Below are 22,867 nucleotides of genomic sequence, written 5' to 3'. Positions count from 1 at the left end.
GGCTGTGGCTGGGCATACAGGTGACAAGTGGGAAGTGCAATGGAGGAGCTGGCCAGGTGGCCCCGTGTCTTCCGTGGGTCGTGTGGATTCCATGCGGGGTGTTGTGGGAAAGCCATGCAAGAGTCCCAAGACGATCGGGAGGCTGGGGTAATTTTCCAGGTTAAGGTTGGTTGTGGCTTTGAGAAGAGTTAGAAATGATGACAGGTGCTCAGATTCATCCCCCGTCACAACGGCGGGGGTAGAGCCCGGAACACTTACCGTCGGATTGAATGTGGAGTTCAAGGAAGGGAGAGCAATTGAAGACCACACTGGGTTTTGGGCTTGGATGCCTCGGGGGAGGGTAGTGCTGCTCTTTATTAAGATGGGGAAGGGAAGACGGAGTGGAGAGAGGGTATAGGAATCAGTCATTCTGATTTGAGGAGGTGAAATTTTAGATACCTCTTAGACATTCCAGTGGAGATGCTGGAAGGGCAACAGATCAGTAGATGTACTGGGGACGTGTACTCGATGTATACTGACGGCACAGATGTGTATGGCGGCACCCTCCGTTGGGAGAGGGTGAGACCCTGTAGAGAGTGAGGCGAAGGACAGGCTGGGCAGGATCCCAGAGCTGATGGTATTTGGGGGCCTGGGAGAACAGAGAAGCACAAAGGCAACACCCAAATGGGAGACAAGTTAGACTCTTTATAAAGCGAAGGGATTCCTACACCCAGTGCAAAGTGCTCGTTCCTCATACAGGAGATTTGAGGGAGGTTCCACCCAACTCCCCCGCACCCCCCCCCCCCCCCCCCCGCCAAACTGCCCTCACTCTCTCTAGATCATGGCAACTGTCTGCGTCTGGAAAACGGATGGCTGGATATCATCACCTCCACCGTGGGAAGGGAGGAGAATGGATGTGTTCACCTGTGCCGTGTTGATGCACCAAGTCAGCCCCGCTGTCTAGCCCTCGGCTGGGGCAGGGACCCGGCCAGGCTGTCACATGTAGGACAAGACCCCAGGGAGGAGATGAATGGGGACCGAGTGCCCTCCTGAGCCTTGAGCTCTCCTCATGCCATGAAGCAGGAAAGAAGAAATGGAAACACGCCCTGCATACGAACGTAAGCGGAATGTTGGAGAAAAGGGCAAGCCTGTGACACCGGGGACCCGCCCTGCCCACTAGTGACACAGGACCTAGAACTTCAGGTGCCTGCCAGTTAGATGAGCACTTCCTCCCCCACCGTGGGCGGAACTAGCAGAGGGAGGCGGAGCCACGCAGGCTATGCTAAGCCCCGGCTGGTGTCCTGTCTTCAGCATCATCGGCCAGTTAAGACCACGTAGAGCCTGTGGCCTTCTCCTTTCTGAGCTGGCACAAACGTGCTCGAGACCTTGCCCTTCTTTTCTGCTGCTCTTTTTTTTTTTCTCTCTCTCTATTGCCCGCAACTTTCATTCCCAAGTCTAAAAAACTGGCGGGGAGGTGGGCCCGGGGAGGGCTGCTTAAATTAACTGTTCCACTTACAAGTTTCGCTCCCACCTCAAGGCCCGGATGAGAGAGGTGTGGAACGAGAGCATCATGTCAAGCCACATGATCCGAAATGTGTTTCTTATTTTTAAATTGGGCTTATTTATATATGCAACAGTTACTTTTTTATAAATGCAAATGGAAGAGCAACGAGAAATCCTCTTTCCTTTTTAGGTCTTACGGAGACTCCTCAAAGTTTTGGATGGCCTTGGGTTCTCCCGTCCCGACCGTGTCACAACTGACCCGATTGGCCCAGGGGTCTGTCTTTATGCAGGCCCGTGGCACGGTTACCTGGTAGCACTTGCCGGACTCGGAGAGCATGCCGACTGTGAGAGCTTTCTTCCGTGAAGTATCTGACCAAATGTCTGCTTTTTGAACTTGAGGCGGCAGGGCATGCGGACGTGGGTCAGACCAGCGATCTAGTCGTTCAAGGTTCACACGATGTCCTGCCCAAAGGCACCTGCAGCTTCATTATCAGACTCTCTCAAGGAACTTCATGTAGTCACTCGTTCGACACATAAGTACTTGGCACCCACAGGTGGTGGTCAGGTGACAGGAATCTAACGTTACCCACGGTGGGCTGGGTCCTGGAGTTCACGGGACTTAGAGTTTCGTGTCTCAGGGACTCGCCCTGTAATGGGGACTCAAGGGCTCAACGTCATTAAAGTCAAGGCCATTCTCCCCTGGTGCTGTGGAAGGTGCTCGAGGAACCACAGAGTATTGGTGCATGTCACGGGTTTATCAAGACACCCGAGCTCTGTGCAGAAGAGAGTAGGACACAGAGTAGAAGCTTTGGGACCAGACCCGAGTTTGAACGTTGGACTCACCACAGATGAGCTGGGTGAATATTGATGAGCTGTTTCCCCTCCTTGGACGCCACGTTGCTCATCTTTAAGGGTGGATGTGAAACTACCAGCTGTGTAGGGCTGTGGCCACGTTGAAAGAACAGAGCTTAAGTATGGTGGCTGCGTTCAATACCCCCACTTGTCTGCCCGGGCTTCCTGCTGGGAAATGCTTAGGAACAACTGCCTTCGAGGAGCTTCCAGCCTGGACCAAAGCTTCAAGAGGACAGGTACGAGGCCTCCCTAGTTCTCTGTTATGTCCTCAGCACTCACTCAGCAGCATAGCTGGCCCATGGTCTCCACTCGATAGATATTTGTTGCTCACTGACTCAATGGGCATGGATTTAAAGAGCATAAATCCAAGGCAGAAAGTGATCAGTCCTTTGGGATGGGTACTTGGGAGTGGCAAGTGGCAGCTACTGGGTTCGTGCAGGCGTTTCCACGATGACTGGGATATGGGAAGAGCATGCTGCGTGGTATTGATGGGCAGATGGCAGGAGGTGAGGCTGGAGTGGTAGGCAGGGGTCTTACGGCACGGGGGACTTGGAACCTGGCTGTGTGGGGACCACTGAAGGGCTTTATCCAGACTTGGTCAGACTTGAATTTTGGGAAGGTCGCCTGGAACGACGGAAGGGTCGCAAAAGGAGAGGCAAGGAGGCCAGTTAGGGCACCGCTGCAATGCGCTGGGGAGAAGACGACCGTGACTTAAGGTCATGGCAACGGGGAATGGAGAAGAGAGGAAGGTCCAGGAGAAGTCAAGGTTGCACAATCTATAGGACTCAGTAGTCACGCCATGTCCAATGCAAGTCCTGGGGCCTAGGACGGGCTTGGGGTTGGAGGGTAAAGCCCTTGATTTCTGTCCCCACCAAGTGCGAAGAGAGGACTCTTGCGTTTCCCATTGAGGGCTGGGCCCTGGGAAGCTCCTCCTCTGAGCTCTCCTTTACGGGGAGAAGAACCATCGCTGCCCAGTCTTCACTCGCGGGGGCTGTCAATCTGGTAAACAAAGGCGTTGTCAACTTGTCTTATTGAGAAGTAGTTTAAATTAATCTTGACAGGCGGATTAATAAATAATAAGGCCTGAATGGCTTATAAAGAAATCAATTACACTATTTTTTTTTTTTTTAAAGCACATGCTCAGCTCCAACTCAGGGAAGCCCCAGCTTTCTTGAGCAATTCCAAATAGGCCCAGACTCGATTCCAGGCAATCTCATCCTTTGGGGGATTGGACGTGGGATGCATTCAGTGGATGCATTACCAGATGTTCTGGGGATGGCTAAGGGACATCTGGTGGGTGAGGACGGTTTGTGGAAAACAAGATAATTTACTGTCATTCTCTACCCATAATTCTCTACCAGGTGATCACGTGTGCGCCTCTTTCCATGATACCTCTACTTTGCTGCCTCTGGAAGCGACCCGGGACTCGTGTGACCCAGTGGTTCTCAGCCCTCCCAGGCGAACATTTTGTGATGCTCCCTTTATTATCCTGAAATGGAGTTCATAAATTATATTACCCACCTAGACATCTCATTTTAAAAATCCATATAATGCCCGCACGGCAAAGTAAATGAAAAATAAAAAGCAAAGTAATTTATAATAAAATAATATGTATGTTGATACGTGGGGAAGAGGTTGTGACTGGGTTGGAAGACGTAATAGCAGCCGGATGATTGCTTGATGGAAACTGAAACGGGTGTGCGGAATCGGCCACTCAAACGCACGCGGCGCATGGCCTTCAGAGTCGTGATTTTCCGAAACAGTGGAGATCGGAACGAAACCGAGAATGACCCGTCTTTCATTTGCATGGTGGCTGCCTTCCTGGAAACTTAGGTGCATATTAAAATCATACAGAAATTCATCGTGTCCGGGCGCCTGGGTGGCTGAGTCGGTTAAGCATCCGACTTCAGCTCACGTCATGATCTCACGGTTCGTGGGTTCTAGCCCAACGTCGGGCTCTGTGCTGACATCTGGGAGCCTGGAGCCTGCTTCAGATTCTGTGTCTCCCCTTCTCTACCCCTCCCCTGCTCATGCTCTATCTCTCTCTGTGTCTCAAAAAAAAAAAAAAAAAAAAAAACACGTTACAAAAAATTAAAAAAAAAATTCCTTATGTCTGTATGTGAAATGGAACTGAGATCTAGGCCTGGGTCATGAGAGCAGGGATTTTCTCACCTATTTCAGGTGGGACTTTCCAAAATCAAGTCAGGTGTGGTCCAGTTCCTCATCAGATGCGCCCTCCGGTGTGCTCCAGGGGGTCTAGCGTCTGAACGCCAGCGGTGTCCCCTCCATCTGTTATGACCACCAAAGTGGGAGGGTCCAACCATTCTTTGGAGGGACAAGTGCCCATGTTGAGATCCATAGTTCTTATCTAAGCTCCTCCTGGTCTGGGTGGAGATACAGAAGCTGGAGAAGGCAGGGGACTTGCCTAACGCCACATACGGGGTTCCTGGTAGAGAGAGGCTGGAATCCGGTCCTCCTGTCTGGCAGCCCAGGGCCTTTCCATTGGCCTTACTCTGCAAAGTGGGGTGTAGAGTGGGTCCTCCTCCAGTGCCTTTGCAACCTGGCCTGTGGAGAGATCCTTTGGCCTGGCGGATGTCCGTCTCTTAACCTGTCTGGGATGAGTTCTAGACTTCTGTACTCTGTACCTACTCTTAAAGAGAGTCTTATCTGGATTTTAAGGTATTACTTCTTTTGCCCCTCCTTTTGTCTTATTCTAAGCAAAGGTAGGTAAAGTACTGTAGAGAACAATGTGTCTCTTGTGGTCTAAGCTGCAAATCCTTGTTTATCTTTAGACTTCTTCACAAGGAGTTCTGGAAGATACAAAGCACACATACCGATACTCTTGAATGCTAATCTCAGGGCAGACATAACTAATGTATCTTTGCACTTGTACCCATGAGGCAGACATGACTAATCTATCTCAATATTCATGTACATGGACACCATCATGGTCTCAGATACCTTCCTGAGTTGGAACTTCAGACAGCCAAGACTAATCTGAACCAGCACAGATATGGATAGCTTCGTTCATCTTTGCTTTAGCTAATGGCTGGATAGTTTACTATTAATTTAGATAATTTGTTATTCCATTTTTTAATGTATGTTTTTAATTTACATCCAAGTTAGTTAGCATATAGTGCAACAATGATTTCAGGAGTAGATTCCTTAGTGCCCCTTGCCCATTTAGTCCATCCCCCCCTCCCACAACCCCTCCGGTAACCCTCGGTTTGTTCTCCATATTTATGGGTCTCTTATGTTTTGTCCCCTCCCTGTTTTTATATTATTTTTGCTTCTCTTCCCTTATGTTCATCTGTTCTGTCTCTTAAAGTCCTCATATGAGTGAAGTCGTATGGTTTTTGTCTTTCTCTGACTGACTCATTTCACTCAGCATAATACCCTCCAGTTCCATCCATGTAGTTGCAAATGGCAAGATTTCATTCTTTTTGATTGCCGAGTAATACTCCATTGTATATATGCCACATCTTCTTTATCCATTCACCCATCGATGGACATTTGGGCTCTTCCCATACTTTGGTGGATAGTGCTGCTATAAACATGGGGGTGCATGTCTCCCTTCCAAATAGCACACCTGTATCCCGTGGATAAATGCCTAGTAGTGCAATTGCTGGGTCGTAGGGTAGTTCCATTTTTAATTTTTTTGAGGAACCTCCATACTGTTTTCCAGAGTGGCTGCACTAAGATAATTTATTCTATCACTCTCTAATTCCTAGATTCTAGAATTCAAAGACTCTAGGATCTATAACTTGTCTAAGATTCTACGATCCCGCATATCATTTTATTGTGCCCAGAACCAGAAACAGGCTTTCTTGCATCCTCCTTGGTCATTTTTGGGAATCACTGTGGCTTTCCTTATCTTCTTGGCATTGTTTCTGGTGCCCTCTAGATGGCACCCAGCCCTCTGACCAATACATGACAGTGGCCACTTGAGGCTGCACAAAGGATCCCTTGAAAATCCTGGAAGAAATGAGGAAACTGAGGCACAGAAGGGTGAAGTGACCGGCCCAGGCTCCGGAGCCAGTAAATGGTAGAGCAGCTCTCAAGCCCAGTTCTCTTCTACTCCAGAGACCTCCCCTGCAGAGGCTAACACAAGAAAGGGAGTGGAGAAAGCAGGACACCTCCCAGTTGCTATGTGGGGGGCTTCAGGAGTCCTGAGGGTTCAGAGGAAGTAGTACTCCCCCTGACCTCCCCCCACGCAGCATCTCTCACCCAGACCGTTGTGACCCTTCCAGTTCATCTGTACAGCTGGAGAAACCTTTGCAATGGAAATCTGACCACATCTCTCTTCCTACAGTCTTTCGGTGGCTTCCCATGGTCTACGCTTTTCATAACCTTTACCTTGGAATTTAAGACTCTGTGGCCATGGGCCACCTACCTCGGCAGCCTCCTTTCTAATGACACACTCTACCCTTCAGCCATAACGAGCTTTCATCTGTATTGGTTTCCCATTGCTGCTGTAACAAGTTTCCTGCAAACGTGGTGGCTGAAAGCATACATTTACTTACTTATAAGACAAATTATTACCGTACGGTGTTGGGGGTCAGAAGTCTGAAATGGGTCTCACTGGATTGAAACCAGTATGTCAGAAGATCTGCCTTCCTTTCTGGACTGTCTAGGGGATGGTCTGTTTCTTTGCCTTTTTTTTTTTTTTTTGGCTTCTAGAGGCTACCCAAATTCCTTGGCTCACGGCCCCCTTCTTCCGTCTCCAAAACTAGCAACAGTCAGTGGAGCCTTTCCAGTATTGTTTCGCTCTGACTTTCTCGCCTCCCCTCTTCTACTTTTAAGGACCTTTGTGATTATATTGAGCCCACTTGGATAAGTGGAGAAAGCTGATTAGCAGCCTTGATTCCTGCTTGCTTGTGACATAACATATTCAGAGGCTCTGGGGATTGGGGACAGGGACATATTTGGTGGACCATTACTGTGCCCATCAATCTGTTCTATGTCCTTTCTGGCCTCCGTACTTTTGCACGAGCTCTTTCTTCTGCCTGAAATGCCATCTTCCCTTTTATTTCATTTTAATTTACTTTTTAAATGTTTTTTTTAATTTATTTTTTGAGAGAGAAAGGCAGGGGAGGGGCAGAGAGAGAGGGAGACACAGAATCCGAGGTCGGCTCCAGGCTCTGAGCTGTCAGCACAGAGCATGATGTGGGGCTCGAACCCATGAACGGCGAGATCATGACCTGAGCGGAAGTCAGACGCTTAACCCACTAAGCCACCCAGGCGCTCCCATCCCCCCTTTGCAACTAACAAATTGCTGTGCTTTCTTAGGACCGAGGTTCAATGGTGCCTCCTTCGTAGTCTTTCCTGAGCTCAGAGAGTTGGTTATACTTTCCTCTTATGGGCTCCGTCCCACCCCTACAACTTTATTATTATTTGTTCTCTGGATCATGAGCTCCTGACAAAAGCCACCATGATTTACTCAACTCTGTTTACTAAGCACCTGTTTACTGCCTGACACATTGTTCGTGTTCAGAAAAGTTTATTGAAGAGGTGAGTGAATATAGTGGAAGCTAGGAGTTGGGAAGGCTGCTATTTTGTAATTATCTAATTAGCCAGTATGATTTTGGACATCCCCTCATCCCCCCTCTGGGGCTCAGTTCTCCAACTCTGCAGAATTAACACCGGGAGCTAGAGGGACTCCATCTTCTTACCATTAGGTTCAAACTTCAATGCGTTGGAAGCATATTTCTCTCATGTTAAAGTCCAGGGTTGCTCGAGGGGTGCTGTTCAAATAAAGTTCCCAGGGACCCAGGTCCAAGGAGAAATTCTACCTCTTATATTAGTGTCACAGAAACACGGTAAAAGACAGGGACAAAAGGGACAAGGGTACACAACGGCTGTACCTTAAGAGAGGTTCTTAGAAGTCTCCATCAACACCTGTGCTTGTGTGCACTAGCTTGAATGAAGTCACATGACATGCCTAGCCGCAAAGGAAGCTGGGGAATGGAGGTCATATTCTGGGTGGATAAATTCTATTGTGTGAAAGAAAGGGAGCATGAATATCGGGGGGTCTCTAGCAGCCTCTGCCACAAACTGTAATTTCCCGTCCCGCGGACATTCTGGGATTTCAAGTCGAATGTTCCAGCTCAACGATTAAGAAGGTTGAGGTGGGCAGGCTGGTGTCTATCGTGGATGTATTAGGGTACATCCTAAAGAGGTCTGGTATTAACATAGGACCACAGTGAATCTGGAGGAGGGCAGAAGGCTTGAGTCTTGATGACTTTAATTGGCCACCATTTACGTAATGACCTTCCTTTGTCCCACTCCAACCTGGCTAATTGATCCGGGGTACTTATGTTAAAGTTAAGCCACTTGGCCTACGGACCTTGGAGCCCCCACAGCACCCTATAAATAGGGCGGCCACGCACGCTGGCTTGCATGGGACGGTGCTGGTTTATGCCTGTGGTCCTGGCGTTAAGTATCAAGAATTCGTCCTCCTTCCCTCAAAAGCATTCCAGTTTGGATGATCCATTACATAGTCACCCTACCTATAAACAGTGTAGCATACAGCAAGGAAGGGGAGTAATAACTCATATTCGAACCTCAGGAATATCACATCTAGAATTCAGGGTTTTTTAAAGGCTTGGTCCAGTGGGAAGGCAGTGGGTATGGAGTCAGGATACAAGCTATTTGGGATATCAGTCCTCTCAGGACAAAAAACCCTCATGGGTAATAACATCCATTTGTCAGTTTTTGTTTTTAAACATAAGATTCTATTCACCTGCCTCAAAGATCATTTTCTCAGTGGCCTTCCATGACCATTGGATCTAAAATTGTCTCCCCACCCACCTCCTTTCTCTCCTTACTTGTTATTTTTTTTTTTTAAGGCTTATTTATTTTTGAGAGAGACAGACTGTGAGCAGGGGAAGGGCAGAGAGAGGGAGACACAGAATCCGAAGCAGGCTCCAGGGTCTGAGCTGTCAGCACAGAGCCCGACACGAGGTTTGAACCCACGAGCCGTGAGATCATGACGTGAGCTGAAGTGACGCTCAACTGACTGAGCCACCCAGGTGCCCATTACGCAGTTTCGCTTTTTACCTAGCACTTGGCGATATTTGAAATTACCTTGTTTATTCATTAGCTTGTATGTTTGTTTTACGTTTCTCTCCAACCCTTTTGCTGCTATGAATTCAAGCTACATATGATCACAGGACTTATTTTGTTCACTTTTGTGTCCCAACTGCTAAGGACATATTATCTACGATTGATGGATGGGTGGGTGAATGTAGATGGTTAAAATAGTTTGTTGGAAGGTGGAGGAATTGGGAAGCGATCTAGAAGCCACTGAGATTTAAAAGTTATACAATGTTTCTGCAAATGGACTGAGATGTGGCTTCGCCTGAGTTTCATGACATGGGACAGATCACATGGGCGATGAAATCCACAAGGCTTCAGGGGAAGACGGATACTGGTGGATGGAACATCTGTGGCTCATTTTCTGTTCTGCCAATGCGACCGTATCAGTTTCCTAGGAATGCTGTGACAACGAACCACAAACTGGGTGGCTTGAAACAACAGAAATGTATTCTTTCATGGTTCTGGAGGCTGCCGGTCCAAAATCAATGTATCAGCAGGACCAGGCTCCCTCTGGAGACTCTAGGGGAGCATTTTTCCTTGCCTTTTTCTAGCTTTCGGTGGTAGCTGGCCCTTCTCAGGGCTCCTTGGCATGGCGACACATCGGTCTGTCATCACATGGCATTCTTCGTGTGCAGGCCTCCGTGTCCAAATTCTCCTCTTTGCATAAGGATGCAGGTCATTGGATTAGAGGCCACCCAAATGCCATGCAAACTCCTCTAGAGCTTGGGTTTTCTAATTTCTACCATTTTTCTCATTGATTATGAGAATACGTGTGTAGCACAGCTCTTAGCACCAAAGGATAATCATACTGACGCCCATTTCTTTTTCTTGAGATTTTGGTCCTGGCTGTTTGTCCCTTCAGAGTAAGATAACTGAGCCCTTCTGTCTACCCCAGCTGCCTCCTCTCCCCCTTCCTTGGGTCGCGCTGAGGACAAGCAGGAGGCTTTGCCTTCTAGGCAACAAGGCTGTCATAAGTCCATGGGAAATCTGTTTGTGGCTTCCTTTATCACAGTGACGGGAGAACTGGCCTGCCTAGAATGTGAAGGAGCCTGAGGCTGAGAGCAGGGAACCCGAATCCTGCCCAGCCCGGAGGAAGGCAGCCAGGACCAGGGGCTGCAGCCAGCGGTGAGAACCAAGGTGCTTTCTCGGGGTCACAGAGCCCAAGGGAAAGGAGGCCTGGAGTCACTGATCCGTACATAGGTGTGTGTGTGTGTGTGTGTGTGTGTGTGTGTGTGTGTGTTCACTGCTTTGTCTGGTTTCTCCCCGATGACTGGGATGCTTCTCCACATGTGCACGCGTTTTAGTTTTCAAAGCATCTCACATGCTACGTTGTGTGTGCTTCTTACCACAAACCCTGCAGGAGGTTGGTTTTGTGCTCCCTGTTTTGTAGGTGGGGAAACTGAGGCCCAACGTGAGAAGGACCGGCAGGGCTGGGAGAGCCCAGGGCTTTCTTCACCACGTGGTAGCTGACGCTACGGTCCCCGTGGCTTTCTTGGTGGTGCCCTACAAGCCAGCTAAGATGATGCCTCCCTGCTCCCTCGTGGCCCCCAGCCTTTGAGACAGCAGACAACTCGCTGTGAACAGCTCCTGCAAGATCGGGGCCGGGGGCGGGGGTGGGGACAGCATTCAGGAGCAGCTAGAGGCATGACCCAGGCTATCCCATAGAATCCATAGATTTGTGTGATGAACGCGTTGCCACTCCCACCGTAGAGGGGAAGAAATGGAGTCTCAACAGAATCTAAGTAACTTACCCAAGAGCCCGTGGCTTGAGCTGGGGGGCGTCAGGATTTGAACTCAGTTCCGCTGGATTTCAAAGCATTTTCCGGAGGGTTTTCTTGGGTACCAGTTTAAGAACATTATCTTGCACACAGTAGGTACTCGATCAGTGCTTATGAAGTGCCTTTGAATCTCACAATTTCTCCGAGCGACAGGGCAGCGGGTGGGGGCATGTTGGTTTGCATTCTTACTCGAGCCCCTGATACATTCTGAGCTCTCCGTAGACCCAAGTGGCAGGAGAGGGAGCCCAGACTCCAGAGAAGGGTTGCAGAGGGTGTAGCCGGGGGTTCGACAGAATGCTCGTCCTCTCTGCTCTGCCCTGTGCTGCTGTGGATTCACAGACGGGGATGGTGTGGAGAGGGTGGTACCTGGGGGAGCCAGGGGAGGGGGAGGGAGGATTGCATTTCATCTCAGCATTTATATTTCCCCAGAGCAGATCCCCCTGCATTTCAGGACCAGTGCAAAGCACTTAATGGAAATCCATTAATTCCAGCCCTCATTAGCAACCGATCTTGGGAAGCAGAGAGCCTCACCACCATTAGGAACGAGCAGGATGCAGGCGCGGGGCTTTAGAGGGGTACGGCAAGTCCCCGGTTCATTTCACAGTTGATTAGAGTGAGTTAAACTTTGCCCTGCTTGTAAGTTGTATATTTAATATGAGAAATTGGCAATATGTGAAGTGATCGAAGTACCACAGGTGCCTTGGCAGGCCTCCCGTCGGCATCGCTCATCCTAAACAGCACGGTGACCCCGCAGAAACGGGTCTGAGACGCCATGGGCGCAAGATGGATAATGCGATTGAACCTCATCAGTCCCAGGGAACCGAGAGACCTCCTTTCAACCGCTGACTGCAGTCTCTCCAGCATCCTGTACTGCAGGTGAGCTGGTGGCAGCGCCCCCTGCTGGCAGAGTTTTCCGGGATCCGTAGGCGTGACCTGATCAGGGATCCTGGCTTTTCCATTACAGGTGCAGTGTGGCCTTGGGCAAATTTCCTCCTTTTGGCGCCCCCAGTTTTGCCATCCGTACACTGAGACAGCCAGGCTTGATTGCTCTGCGTGTGCGTGTTGCTCCCGGAACCCACTCTGTGGGAGTGTTATTCCTCAAACCTTTGTGGGAGGTGGTTTACAAGTGGATAGTTTGCATTCTATCACTGCCTGCCCTCTGGACTCCTTCCTTCTTTAGCATCTCCCTCTCCAGCTATCCTTCTCGCAGACCTCTTAGCACTCAGCTGTTTGCTTTTCCCAAATACGTGTGCGTCCTGGGCCCGTTGTTCTTGCTTTTTCGCCTGTATCTTTAGACACCTTTTTCACCCATTGGACATTATCTCTGCCCGGAGGACTCCTATGCATTCTTCAATACCCAGCTCGAATATACTATCTCATCGTATGACCTTGCCTGGGACAATGAAAAGAGTTTGCCGTGCAGACCCAGATTAGAATCCTGCTTCTAACACTTATGACCTTGAGCCAGCTATCCCGACTTTAGAACCTCAGATTCATTAGCTGGAAAAAAAAAAAAAGTGCGTTCGTCTATTCAGAGGACTCTACACATATTGGGGCTAAAACCTCTCTCCTTTCTTGGCAGCTAAGACAGAGTTAACTTCTTCCTCTATAACGGGCTGGCACAAGTTTTCTGTAAAAGGCTACATTCTAGATATTTTGGGCATTTCAGGCCATATGGTCCCTGCTGCAGGGACACGACTCTACCTTTGCCGCGGGAGCACAACTGTAAACAGTATGTAAGTGAATGGGTGTGGCTGTGTCCCAATAAAACTTTATTTATAAAAACAAGTAGACGGCCGGGCTTGGCACCTGGGCTGTCGCTTGTCAACTTCTGCCCTGTAGTATCTCCAGGACAGACTCGGCACACAGACTAGGAGGAGGAAAGAGGAAAGGAGGAAAGAACATAAATACTTAGACTAGCCCTGGTGGGTTTTCCGTCAATCTCTCATGCTCGGCTGTGCCTGCTTTGAGAGCGGGGCTGTTTTGTTTTTCCCTGTATGTCTAGGACAGGGCTGAGACATTGTCTCGTTTGATTCTCTTCGCAGTTCATAAGGCTATTTTATCTCTGTTTTCTAGATGGGAACCCAGCGGCACAGGGAGGTAAATAATTTAGCTTGTAAATGGTGGAAGCAGGCTGGCTCCAGAGCTCCTATCTCAACCACGACTCCACGGTGACTGGGACCTGAAGGCCCAAGGGCCATTAACTGACTGAGCATTGAAGCCAATAATGCCATAATTTCCCTATCCTGCACTTACGTGTCTGGTTTTCAGAACCCAGAAACGGGATTTAACATTCTCTCAAATCAGCATTTATTGGGCATCTGTCCCCGTTAAATTCTATGCCGGTAGATTTGGCTCATGTCTCAGACCTGCTCTCAGATCTTTTTGGATCTCGGTTCCTTTGTTTACCATGCTCGCTCCCTCTCTCTCTCTCTCTCTCTCTCTCTCTCTCGCGTTGGAACTGACCACCTTTTTTTCTGGAGTTGCCCGGGCCAGAGACGACTGTTAAATTAATTTTACATCAGTGAATAAAGGCCTGGACGGAGTTTGAGTTAGAAGTTGTGCTGGTTCTTCTAGGGCTTTGCCAAGCCTGTTTCCTGTGGATTAAGTCCCCAATCCTTTCATGGTTTAAAAACAAGAATCTGTCAGCTTGGCACCTGGAAGACTCAAGGTTCTTGGAATTCGGGTCCAGTCTCCAGATACTCGTGGTTCGAGTCAACAGGAGCTTGATTTTTACAGAGGGCATAAAATGCGGTCGGTAGAAACAGAGGTGGGTGCTGTACGTTTCCGTGTTCACGTACTTGGCCCTCCGTGTGCGCCAGGGTCTGCTCGAAATGTCGCGTACACACATTCTCTTTTCGTGTTGGCTGGGGTCCGTGGAATCAGCCCCACTTCACAGATGGGGACACCGAGGCTCAGGAGCTTGCCCCAGGTCACAAAGGTACTAAAAGGTGAGGCCCATGCATCCGCATTTCTAAAAACTCCCATAGGAGACCCGTGGGCAGTGAGGGCGTGAGCCGTGCCGCGCTAGGTCGGAGTTCACACAGGAAACTCTAGGGCTTTTCCACTTCCCGAGAGTCTATTATCGCAGGGAATTGAAGCAGTGATGATCACGTTTGGGGTCAAGGGTAAGGAGGAAAGAACATAAATACTTAGAGATTTAGAAAGTCTGAGATCCAGGGGGGGAGCGGGGACCGGCAGGGACGTCCGAGCGAGGTGGCTGAGCCTAGCACCTCGTGGAGAGCTCGGACCTAGCCCCACCCGTGTGAGCCCGAGCTCTTGCAAATCTGGCGGCCTCGTCAAAGCCTCCAACCCTCTGCTCTCAGGTTCCACCTTTGCAGAGAGAGGAGGGAGATGGCGTCCACTCCGCGGGGCCGAGGGGAGGACGGAGACGGTGCGGCGTCCTTAGAGCCACGGCGCGCGCAGCGCAGGAAGCCCGTGGTCCGCGCCAGCGGTTGTTGGACGTGGGCTTTCTCGGACGGGCCGCCGACGCGTGGTAACCCAGGGTCAGGGCTTTCTCCCTCTTTGACGAACCCAGATCCCATTGGCTCACCCGTCTGAGGAAGGACCAACCCTCTCCCCGCACACCGACCACCTGTGTTTGAGACCGTCACCTCTCTCTGAGCTCTGGGCCTTCCCCCTGTGCACGCAGGCTATAACACTGACTACCTCATTTAGGGGAGCAGGTAGGAAGGCTCTATCATTTTTATTCGGTACTTTCCCGAATTAAAAAAAAAAAAATGTTGGAGGAAACTTTATTCGGATGCGAGGTCCCTTCGGGTCCAAGGTAGACGGCGGAACCTGTAATTTTTTGTTGTTGTTGTTACATTTATTGACTTTTGAAAGACAGGGCGCGAGTGGGGGAGGGGCAGAGAGAAAGAGAGAGAGAGAGAGGGAGACGCAGAATCCGAAGCAGGCTCCAGGCTCCAAGCCGTCAGCACAGAGCCTGACGCGGGGCTCGAACTCACGAACGCACCGCGAGATCGTGACCCGAGCCGAAGTCGGAGGCTCAAACGACGGAGCCACCCAGGCGCCCCAGAAGCACAATGTTTATATTGCGTTCCTCAAAAATCTTGACTGCGCCAGGATTCTGGAAGAGGCAGTGTGGTGAGTGATGGGAAGACAGTGGTGCACAATGAGAACAGCTACCAGTATTGTGCACTTTGCCATGGCCAGGCTCAGTTCCCAGCTCTTTGTAGGTACTAATATTTAATCCATGCAAAAGTCCCATGGCGTTACCCCAAGTTTCCGGAAAAGGAAACAGACACAGCGAGGTCACACGACCTCCTCGCGGTCATGTGGCTGGTGGCGGCAGGGTGGGGGTGACGAGGCAGCCGTGGCCCCCGCCTCAGGGGGCTTAGAGTCTAACGAGGGAGACGGATGGGTTAGTGGTCAGGATCGCAGGTCGGTCAGGGCTCTAGAGTGTAAGGAAGCCCGGAGGAGGTGCCTCACCCGGACTTAGGGGCTCTGGGAAGGCTTTCTGGAGACATCGATGAGTGGTAGAGAATAATTATGAGGTATGAGTAGAATTTTGAAGGTCAAGGTTGAGAGAAGTAGATTAGGTGTGCTTCCAGCCAGAGGGCATAGAATATGACACGTGGGCCATGAGAAAAATCATGGAGCGTTAACGTGACAAGAGGGGTGCCAGGGTAGCTCAGTCAGTTGAGGTCATGATCTCACGGGGATCTCACGGGGGATACCCCCCACTCACGATTTTTCTCTCTCTCTCTCTCAAAAATTAAAACAAAAACAAAAATTAAAAAAAAAAGTGACAACAAAAAATTTCAACGTGGCCTGAGATATCAAAGACCAGAGCAGAGGGCAGGAGCCGATGATATTAACAAGGGTCACAGTGACATTTTCAAGTCCTGGGTTCCAATTTTCTCAGAACCAGAGTTCAAAGGGCAGACTGTGTCTCCCTTCCACCTGAGCCCCCACGGGGGCGGGGGACAGACGTCGGGGGTCCTTAATTCTCTAAGGGCCATGGGATTCTCATTTAGTTTCAGAAGCCCCTCCCATGACATCAATTCACTTCTGTATCGGTCCTGGGCCATTCCTAAAACTTCAGACAAAAAGGGAGAACAAAAAAACTCCAATAAGGAATCAAATTTAGATGTGATTCAGAAGAGAGGATCAAAACAACTGGGTTTTATTTCACAAGGATAAAATAAATTGGCTTCTATCATGGAATGAGCCAGCACCGTTACTGAGGTAAAAGCCCCCTTTGTAGCAACATCGAGCTATTAGGCTATAAACCTTGACACTGGGAAAGGACCAGGGAGGAGGCTGGCCGGGGGCGGGGCCGGGGGGGGGGTGTGAACCGTCCACAGAACTGAGGTATTAAGCACTTCACATTTAACAAGGCAGTCTGCCCAATGGTCTAGTCTGTCCCGTACTGTCAATCTGAAAGCAATGGCTATCATTCAGCATTAAAAAAAAATAATAATAAGATGCACACCCTTCTTGCAAGGGGGCTGCCCTAACCATGTGTCTTAGTTTGGAACGGATCTCGCGTTCTTGGCTCCCATGGAAACACTCCATGTCTTCGTCTATCAGGCACCGATTCCTGCCTGTCTTGGCTTCTAGTTCTGTATTTCATCCGTCTCCTTTTTTTTTCTAATTTTTTTAAACGCCTATTTGTTACTGAGAGACAGAGAGAGACAGAGCATGAGCTGGGGAGGGGCAGAGAGAGAGGGAGACACAGAATCCGAAGCAGGCTCCGGGCTCTGAGCTGTCATCGCAGAGCCCGATGCGGGGCTCGAACCCACGGACCGCGAGATCGTGACCTGAGCCGAAGTCAGATGCTCAACCCACTGAGCCACCCAGGCGCCCCTGTCCATCTCCTTTAGGAGACTGTGTGTTCCTCAGAAACAAGGACCGTGTCTTATTTCATTTTCCTTTGTATCCTCCACAGCCCAAAGCATCCCCAGAGACCACTTGGTCAAACTTTTCCACTCGCTTCTGAGAACCTAAGTGCCGTGAGTTAAGCAGTTGGACCAGAAGGAGAACCCGGACCTCCTCGGTTGCAGTCCCGGGATTCCCGGCCACCGCTGTGGCAACAAGGCAGCTCAGGTGGGACGTCAGTTGTGAAGCTGGACGTAAATACACTCCGAGCAAGGGTAGGTGGTGCTTGCCTTGGAGCACGGCTCCCAAGCTGGCAAGGCTCTTTCTCGGCTGTGCCCCTGTGGATATTGTCCTTGTCTCCCACCTCACATGGTGGTGAAGGACATAACGTCTGGGGCAGACAGACCGGCTCTGTCACTCCCTGGCTGTGTGGCCTTAAGCGAGCTCCTCAGGCTCTCTGAGCTGTTTCCTCTTCGTCCAAAAGGGCTGGTGGTGGGGATGCTGTGAAATCGAGAGCGTACGTGCTCAGCTGGACCCGTGTCTTTGGAGGTCGTGGCCCCCCGTTGTCCAGATCAGGTTCTGCAAAGGTGAGGTGGTCAGGTTATCTGATCCCCAAGTTGGTGAGGAGTCACCATATCAAAAGATAACGTTTACGGTCTCGGGATCTTAGTAAGTGACCCTACTGTTCCCATGCCAGGCTCTCTGCCTGTTGGGAGAGATCAGGTTCTGCAAAGGTGAGGTGGTCAGGTTATCTGATCCCCAAGTAGGTGAGGAGTCACCGTATCAAAAGATAACGTTTACGGTCTCGGGATCTTAGTAAGTGACCCTACTGTTCCCATGCCAGGCTCTCTGCACCGCCTTTCCCCCACAGGACACTGGGCTCAGCTGCAATAGCGATCTCACACAAGCAAGGACCCAGGATGACAAGTTTTATTGTCTAAACATATAACCCCGGGCCTTTGGTGGTGGGCCAGGGCCAGGGGATTTAAGAGCGAGAAAAGATTTTAGAAACTGTAACTGATTGTTGCTTCTGGCTTTTTACATAGACTCCAAGGCTTTAAACGTCTCGACTCCCTCTGCACCCAGAGACCTGTTACCCACAAGCCCCCAGCTCGCTCTGTTCTGCCCTCCCCGGGACCTACACCCTGTCCGTTTGGAGGCTGAATTGCTTGCTAGTTAAAGACATGGAACCGAGCCCCCGGCTCTGCCGCTTGCTTGCTGTGGGATCTCGGGAATGTTTCTTAACCTCCCTGAGACCCGATTTCTTTATCTATAAATATGGGGCTATCTATGACATACAGCACGTGGAAAAACCAGGCTAGACCTTCTACTTCTTCTTTTTTTTTTCTTTTCTGATAGAATATATTTCAATGTACATTAGCTCAAAAAAGAGACACAAATGCAATCTGAAGAAAGACAAAATTCTCAGTTTCTAGAAAATGATCGATCATTCCGAGGTAAGTGGGCAGAACCCGTCTGCATTATCCAAGTGGCAGTAAGGTGGCAAAACTATTTACAGAGAAAAAATTTCACTCTCATACCTCGAAGTAAGAACCGAGTAGGGCGAGATGTTTATTTATGTATTTTGGCCCCTTTTCCAAGGAACTTTTGCAATTCACAGACACGCCGAAATACTCCCTCCTGATATGTAGGCGGGACCGGACATCACTGTTGCCATTTTAGAATCATTAAGGTCCAGAGAGGTTAAATGACTTGCTTAAGGTCACACAACGAGTCCCGCTTAAATCCCAGGTCCACCGACTTGGTGATGACCCGTTCAAGCACTATACCCTATCCACCCAATGAAGAATCCCGAGTGAGACACTGATTGTTAAGGAAGGAAAACAGCTATTGAACTACGGAAGCTGACATTTAGCCAGCCAGAAATCATTAATGTGGCCAGGTTTAAGGAGAGCTCTATTAAACTGTCCATCAAATGCTTTGCTCTTAAATGGATTTATTGAGAAAGGGGAAAAGACTAGGGTAGAGAGAACATATTAGAGGTGGCTTTTTCTCTTTCTGCTGGAAGTTCACAGTGACTGGCAGGGAGGGCGGATGCCCCCGGAAGGCGGAAATTGGTGAGAGGAGAGATGGAGTTTCTTAGGGCTTCGGGGCCAAGAAAACCAGCTGGGGTGGTGGCGGTGAACTCGGTTAGCGGTGTGTCATCGGACACGTTTCTTTCCGTCTCTGAGCATCAGAAAGACGTTGCAAGGATCTTATGTGAAAATACACGTAAAACACGGTGCCTGGCTTACCACGTGAGCCAAAAAACACGTAGGTGTTTGGTATTATTGTTGTTAGAGTTGGTGGAGAATAGAAGAAAGGAAGGGAGTGGACACGGCCCAGCCAGCCAAGCCACGCAGGATAATAGGAGAGGGAAGAGAAAGGGGGAAGAGTGTAGTCTAGGTCCAGAAATAGAGAGAGAACGTGTGTCTCATCAGGTAGGAGCAGCCCAGAGAGTTGGGGAAGGAGGCATCCGTAGGTACAGAGAGGCATCTCGAGTTTTCTTTTCAAGGGGGGTTGCAAATGCAAACCCTCCTTTTTGCAGAGTGGCCAGAGGATTAAGCGAGTCTCCTACTATGCGTGCTAGCCCCTCAAAATACGTGCTGGAAACACAAAGCAAAGCTCCAGCCCAAACTGCCATCATGGTCTTTGTTCTGAGTCACGGGTCCTGACCCACTCGTCACTCTGAATCTGACCCTTCAGTCATCAAGCGTGGCCTGCACACTGCCATCCGCTGTGCTGGGCTCTAGGCACGCAGGTGTGCAGACAAGGCGGGGGTTGTGGCTGAGGAAGGGGGCTGGGGGCACACAGCAGGTCCTTAACCTGATCTGGGAGCCGGGAGAAGGTGATGACCACGCTGGGTCGTGGGGAGTAAGTAGGAGCCATCTGGGATGAAAGGAAGGAGATGGCTGTTCCAGGAAGAGGGAATGCCATGAGCAAAGGCCCACACGCTCCAGGAATCACCTGGGTGCTGTTGAGATTCAAGCCACTGGAGGTTCCTGAGATGTCAGGGGTGGCTTGGAGAGAGGCAGGAGAAGGCTCTGGACAGGACATTTGGGTTCGTATTATGGAGGCTTGGTGGGGGCCCCCTGGGGGCAATGGGGAGCCACGGAAGGGGTTTTTCAGGGGAGAGGGATAGACCAGACGTTTGTCTGCGAAAGATAACCTGAGGGCAGTGTGGGGAAGGATTGGAGGGACAGACAGAGGTGGGGACCGGCGAGAAGGCTGCCGTACCCAGCCATCGTTCCTGGGACCTGGGCTTTGGGGTCTGATGCTTTGGCACTGTATGTCCTCACTAAGACCTTAACTCTGCTGGTCAAAGGTTCTGGATCTCCACTCTGAGCGTGTGCCCTTTGGTGGCCTTCGCTGATTATGTCTCCATGTTTGAATTGGTCCTTGGGTCCTCGTGCCTGGGCAGGATGGCAAGCCAGTCGAAGGACCCAGTACCTTGGCAAGCAGGCCGTGGAAACACCTACGAGGGGTCAAATAGTTTCTGAAGAACTGGAAAGTCGACAACCCACCCTTGAGAGCCTCGGGTCTGGGCTTGCATTCATTCATTCATTCATTCATTCATTCCATACTGACTTGATATAGAAGCATCAATAGTGCTTAGACTCTACTTTCAAGGGGGATTTTAAAGGTGAGAGTCCTCTCATGGGGGCAGAGGAGGCAAAAAGAAGAGTGGGGTTAGTCGTAGCTGGGTCAGAAAGGGTTTTCTAGAAGACGTGACCCCTGTGGTGCTCGCTCTCTGGAGATAAGGAGGTTCCCACCAGCCGGGACGATTGAAGCGCATGCTGGGGAAAAGCAGTTGTCTAAGGAAAGGCCTCAGAGCATGAAATAATACGGCATGTTAGGACAACCCAGCTGGAGGTCAGGGTGGAGTGTTGGAGAAATCAAGACCCCAGGGGCCTCAAAGTATATTAGAAGTAGACTCTTACTCCATTTCTACCACGTCCCAGCTGTGTGACCTTGTGCAAGTTACTTGACCTCTGTGAGTCCCAGTGTTCTTGTTCACGAAACGGGGGAACCTAGTGCTTAATTTCCATTCTTGTTAACAGGAATAAATGGGATGATAGTTGAAAAGTAGCACAGTCAATAAACAATAGCTATTATTATGCTTATTTTTATTCTCAGTGCCTAGAGGTTCCAAATAGAATCTAAATCTGGTACGACAAAGCTGTTTCACCGTGAGTGCCAATTCCCCCTGATCAGGACCAGCTGCCTGGAGCAGCGAATTGTGAGGTTGTGTATGAGATCGGCAGGAGGAAGAAGGGCTGTGATCAATTAGTAATGTCTGCACGGGGCAGGGAACGGGAGTGATATCTGTGCCAAGTGTTGTCGACCCCAAAATGAGCGTTGCTTAAGAGCGGGAAGTTGGGGGTGCTTGGGTGGCTCAGTTGGTTGAGCGCCTGCCTCTTGATTTCAGCTCAGGTCATGGTCTCACAGTTGGTGAGTTCGAGCCCCGAGGGGGGTTCTGCACTGACAGTGTGGGGCCTACTTAGGATTCTCTCTCTCCTGCTCTCTCTGTCCCTACCCTGCACGCGCACACACACACACACACTCTCTCTCTCTCTCTCAAAACAAACAAACAAACAAACAAACAGATAGATAAGCAAACAAACTTAAAAACAAGAGCTGTGAGTATCGGCCGTGTTTTAGCAGGAAACACAGGAAGAGGGGAGATTTGAATCAGCCCCTTGAGGATAGGAAGGTAGGGGACAGGTGGAAAGGAGGGGGGGGGGACAATCTAACCCAGCTGAATTTGGATTTCGTCTCGTTGGCAACGTAACATTCTATTTTGGGGCCCCAGCTTCACAAGCCAAAGTGTTAGAGACTCATCCCTTATCAACTGGCTACCAAACAAACATATGCCCGCTTCTCTGGGGAGGCAGGGGCCACTTGAGCAGAGTCTAAGTAAGGAGGGCAAGGAGGTACGTGCCTCATTTACCAAACCCCCAGTCTCTGGTAACTTTCCGGAATGCTAAGCTGTTTATTTTGGGAGTCTTTAAGCTTAGTCAGTTGGTATTTAGAGACAGCTAGGAGTTTTGGATTTCACTCTCATTCCCATAGAAAAAAGGAAAAACTTAAGTGCCTTCCAAATACTGGTAAGTCAAATAAGGACAGCCTGGCTCCAATCTGCTCTCATCCCCCCAGCCCCCCGCCCCGTCCCAGAAACACAGAATGAAAAGGAAAAGCAACATGATCGATGCACTGAGCCGCAACTTAAAACTTCCCCCGGAGAACGCCAGACGAGACTCCCTCCACATTAGTTGAGGCAGGAGAGCATTTGTCAGTGTTTGTGAGACTCAGGGAAGAGGGGGGGCTTTTACTCGGTCCTTGTGGGTCTCCCTGAGGTGTGGCTTGTCCCATGATGGGTCACTGGCCTCCATCCAGACACATCTAGTGTTGGTGGTCTTACTCCGGCTCACGCCTATCAGACCCTTAGACTTCCTCTGCTGGACGCTGACCGTGAGGTGTCTTCAGGCCACCAGGACTCCCATGCCCTGCTTGCTGGCTTTCTCAAATCTCTTGTGGGTGAATGGGGCGGACCAGTCTGTCCCTGGCCATGGTGGCCACCCTGTGTCGGGGTCTTGTTTGCCGGGCAACTATACCCCCTGCTCCCTAATCCTTCAAGCTCATTTGGGTTCCTGTCATTCCACCCTGATTAGATGGCACTATCGGCCCCAAGATTTTCTGCCCCTCTTGATATCCATGCTCTTTGCATATGACTTTGGAATTTTCTCCATAAAGGCTGGGCACACCCCACCTTCCCGCCCTCCTTGACTTCGAGCTCATTCGTGGGACTTGGT

This window comes from Puma concolor, chromosome D4 (genome assembly GCF_028749965.1).
Source record: "Puma concolor isolate L17-30 chromosome D4, mPumCon1.1.hap2, whole genome shotgun sequence".
Taxonomy (NCBI): Eukaryota; Metazoa; Chordata; class Mammalia; order Carnivora; family Felidae; genus Puma; species Puma concolor.
This window is presented reverse-complemented; position numbering follows the sequence as displayed.